Source organism: Amblyomma mixtum, chromosome 6 (genome assembly GCF_055824585.1).
Source record: "Amblyomma mixtum isolate Tamu chromosome 6, ASM5582458v1, whole genome shotgun sequence".
Classification (NCBI taxonomy): domain Eukaryota; kingdom Metazoa; phylum Arthropoda; class Arachnida; order Ixodida; family Ixodidae; genus Amblyomma; species Amblyomma mixtum.
In genome coordinates this window covers 117058764-117063591 of record NC_143017.1, presented here as the reverse complement: position 1 = coordinate 117063591, position 4828 = coordinate 117058764, and the positions used below count along the sequence as shown (strand labels likewise).

Genomic DNA, 4828 nt, shown 5'->3' with positions numbered 1-4828 from the left:
CCATTCGAATCAAATGGCATTCCATTCGATGAATCAAATGTCATTCGGTCTTTCTCAGTGCTACACTGCAAAAAGTGATGCGATTCTAAAATGATGGCAGTGACGATCAGTGAAAAAAAAAAATAGTATCATTGAAAGATATCAGAATGCATAAAAGATGTTCGCGGTTGTTGTGCAGAGTTTCAAAAGCAGGTGAGAACATTTATGTGCAATATTATAGGCTTAAAATATTATTTCAGGCCATCCTGCAACACTTCAGGCATCAAAAGCCAAGCCAAGTGCAACGTCAACCACAAATCCGATAAATGTAAAAAAAAAAAAAATGGCTGACATGGCTGTGAGAGGAGGCGCATGGAGCGTGGAGATGATTTCCAAAAGGTTAAGTGGTCAGCTAGACAGCTACATCTTTGTGCACTTCCGAGCTAAACGGACATGGAACGCCAGCCAGCACGAAACACGCAACCCAAAAGGAAAAATAATAGCTATTAATGACACCCCCTACTGTGAACAGGTTCAGACCAAAATTAACATTTCGAGCGGAACTAAATAAATACAATTTCTAACTTTTGCAGTAATCATACTATTTCTTCGCGTCGTTTGTTTCTGCTGCGTATCTGGTTTCCAGAGTACACATTCGGTTTCAGATCGAATGCGAATGACTTCCCCAAACTCATTCGACGGTAGATGTCATTCGAAGCTAATGACAATAGGTGCTAGTGTCATTCGGTTTGAATGATATTAAATTTGCTTGTGTTAGGGGTATTAGGGGGGCATGGCTTCATCAGCCATTGTCTCTGCCTTGCGAGTACATTGGCTCCCGTTTTTTAGGAGAAAAAAGAAAATAAAGAGAAAATGGTCAGAATAAAAATCGCAAGAAGGAAAGCAATACGTGTGGTTCATTTAATGCCTAAATGCTGGCAAGTCGACGAGGTAAAATATGCTTCACGCCACAAAGTTAACGAAAGGCTGGTGAAAAACTGATATTGCGAATATGCTATGACCGCGGAAAAGAAATCACCCGTCGTCGAGAACCGGTCTTATGCATGCGGCGATGGTCGATAACTTGACCTTTAGGAAATTCTCGTTTTAGAAATCAAGTTCATTTTTCCGGCTTCCCCGCATTGTGGTACACGACTGCCCAGTGTTTGAAAAATATATAGGCGGGTGCCCCTCAGAAAAAAAAAGAAGAAAGGGAGTGATCGCTCTGAGATTTCAGGAGCCCTCTATGCATTAGCATTGCTAAATGAATCACTTGCAAGATCTCATGTGTTTGCTGCAAGTGAATGAATCATTGAAAGAGGTGCTCACTGTTGTAGGTTTGCAGTTCATGGTCACTTTGTATGTTCACTTTGGAAAAACGGAACATGCTTGGAAAAACTTTTGTTATGTTTCCCCAAATTTAAGGAACACATATCTAAAGCGCATCGTTCAGATGGCGTTGATTTGTGCCCGAAGGAAAACGCCAATGCCTCGGTGAAACTGCGACCGGATTGCTAGAGTAGTAAATTTTTCGGAAGAGGTAAAAGCGCATATTTGCTCGGAATGTACTGTCAAAGAGAACAACCAAATCGCAAAAAAGGAAGGATATTCAATGCATAACGGTGTATCTGAAGCAATGCTTTATAATATAGAACTTCGCAGTATGCGAGTAGTCCCTGATTGTTTGCTTGTGAGTATAAGCCAACGCAAGTGGTGCAAAGGCTGCAAAGACTGCAGTTGAATTTCATTCTTTGGCGGGAAACCTAGTGCCGTAGTAATGCAATGGCAACATGACACGGGCTTGTGCACATTATTAAAAAAAACCTGAACAAAGCTTTATCTACCTTTATGAGTATAATGCGATAGAAGTAGATATCCCTCCCGCGTAGGTTTTCCCTCTCTTCCACCGATCCATAGATCACTGGGAGTCCTCATAACCGGTCGGCAGGTCGCCACCTGCCCACTGCGACCCGTGCTTTTCGTGACACGGACGGACGGACGCCGGCTTACCTCGTGAGTGGGACCTCTAATGTTGTCGCAATAAAAAGAATATGGGCAGTGCGGAATTATATGCGTAGCCTCGAATGAAAAGCTGACAGTGTTGAGTGCATCTAATGAGCACTACGACAACATGTCGATGTTGTACGCAAGCCAGGACGGGGCGTTAAGTGAAAGGCTACAATAGTGAACGCCGGCTTTGTTTTTCTAGGCAGTTTCTTCTCGCTCTGCCTTCTTGCTTCAGCTTGCAAGCGTGTGCTCTTTTTGGGTGGACAGAGATGGCAGTGGTTCGTCTTCCGACTACTTCCGCTATTACCTCGGGTCATGTAGGCTTCGAAGACCTCTCCAAAGTGTTAATGGACATAGAAATGTGCTGTTATAAGAGGTGTGGTGTTTCACAACTCTTCCGTAATGCTAGACAAGTGGTTAGCGAGCTCCATGGAACAATACTACTTACTACACAAGGCACGGTTCTTCGATCAGTACCGAAACCACGTGTGTTTATGGCGATCATTTTGCGACTCACCGATATATATTTGGTCTTTTCTATTAATGACGTTATTTTCGCCTCTTAAAGTGATCGACGAAGGACTTCCAAGCTACAAGGTCCTCGTGGAAGGAACTGCCTTCCGAGCTCTCTTTCCTCTAAAAAAAACACTCGTTCCTTTATTCTGTGCTAACCAATACAGCTCTTCCCTGATTTTGACATCTAATTCTCGCTGTAACAGGTTCTTGTTATAGCCTCTCAGGCAGGGTCTTACTCCTAGTGCGTAGTGGAATGTTTGAACGCCTCACGCAACGACCAAAAAAGCGAGATTTGAGGCGTAACCCATCCAGAAGCGGCACATGAAGGAGGCTACTGTTGCGACCCGGCGAGTAAACGCAAGGACGTTGGAGTCCAAGCACTCGTGAAAGTGACGATGATGTGGCGAGATCATCAAAATAACACTGTGCCGATTCGAAACGGCGCTCAGAAAAATTATCGTTGCTGCTCTTGTTTTGTTGGTAGTGCGAAAACACCGCTTTTATCGATCTCATCGCGGTCTTTCTAGGTCACGGGTCGAAGCTAAGCCTTAGACGCAATGCCACGTGATGATTTTATTTTTTGCGCGAGACCTGAGAAGCTACGAAAGAGTTCGAGGGCACGAAAAGAACAGTTGCTACAGTTACGACCCTTTAGAAAGAAAATAATCATTAAGAAATTAAGATTTCCGCACCACACCAAAGAATGATGAAGAGATAGATTGTCGAATCGAGGTAACAGCATGGGCAGTAGTTATGTCAGAAAATATCCCAACGCCAGTTTCAAGACTGAGTTAAGCACAAGCACTGATATTAGCCTTGAGTAGTTTCGGTGCTCACTGTGTTTTACTGATCGTCTTAACAAATGTTTGTCTTCAAAGTAATACTGTTAAGCAGCGGTGAGGAGAGGCAGAAAGGAAAGCAGACGAAAACTTCAGCAAGAAACTGCATTTCTAGCAACCAAGCTATGCTCACAACGAAAATGGCGCAGTGGCTAATTTCGTTTGCCGCAATGATGCGTTCAAATGGCAGCGCTTTGAATTAGAACGCCGCAAACGCTTTGTTTGCCTTTGCGGAGACGAAGAAGTGGACATCATCCACGTGCTGTGGGTCTACCCTTCTCGGCGACCAACCAGTGTCTGGCATTTTGCGACAATGTGTCTTTCGTTGAAGACCGTGTGCCGTGGAAACACCGACCCCGTTGGCTGTTCCTTTAAGATTTCGTTCATTACGCAAACATTCTACTTTGTAGAGCACCCATCAAAAGTATGCAGCCCAAAGGGTTTGCTTCTAAGCTGTTTAGAGTGGCCCCCTAGCGCATCAAGTAGTGCAAACCATGGAAGGATTGAGGACGTAAAGCCACTACTCTTTCGAGAGATTACGGTCGCTGAGGATCCATAACGAGCCATAATAAGGGAGTAATTACTCATTGGCATCCACCCGAGCGCAACCACACGGCTACAAAGGAAAGCTATACAGCTTTCTCAGAAACTTCGTAGTTAAAGAAAAATTCGTCCTGGTCCGGGGTTCGAACCCAGGACCACCGCTACACCGAAGCAGTCGCTCTACCAATTGAGCTAACCAGGACGGCAAGCTCATGGCAGGGCGAGAGCGAATTGATCAATAACTCGAAGTGGGAACTGTGTTGGTCAAATGTTACAAATCAACTACAAATGTTACCAATCTACTCCACCTTGGGGGTTTCCCCTAAACATTTGACCAACACAGTTCCCATTTCGAGTTATTGATCAATTCGCTCTCGCCCTACCATAAGCTTGCCGTCCTGGTTAGCTCAATTGGTAGAGCGACTGCTCCGATGAAGCGGTGGTCCTGGGTTCGAACCCCGGACCAGGACGAATTTTTCTTTAACTACGAAGTTTCTGAGAAAGCTGTATAGCTTTCTTTTGTAGCCGTATGGCTGCGCTGGGGTGGATGCCAATGAGTAATTACTCCCTTATTACAAATCTACTCCACCTTGGGGGATTCCCCTAAACATTTGACCATAACGAGCCATGCTGCAGGTTTCACAAGCAAAACCCTTGGGCTGCACATTCTTGACTGCGGTTGCATATGTTCCTCGCCTTCCATGCCTTGGAGAAATAATCAACATAGAGGGAGCGGGAAGGGATGCCCGCAACTCTAGATTGATACGTCTAAACATGACACGGCGGAACTTTCTCGATAACAAACGAACTTTGATTGTCAAGAACAGCCCTGCACGCTGGCCTTACTGCGCATGCCCAGCCGCGTTTATTCCTGAACAAGCTGGTTGTGCTTCGGTAACAAGACTAGAAAACTCCTACCTCGAAGCGGAGCTGAAAATGATATC

General features: G+C 44.9%; 1 non-coding gene across 1 annotated transcript; it reads left to right on the top strand.

Moving 5' to 3' along the window:
* Positions 1 to 4280: 4280 nt before the first annotated feature.
* Positions 4281 to 4354, top strand: TRNAI-GAU (transfer RNA isoleucine (anticodon GAU)). The gene has a single exon. It is a non-coding gene; the product is annotated as a tRNA-Ile (tRNA).
* The last annotated feature ends 474 nt before the right edge of the window (positions 4355 to 4828 follow it).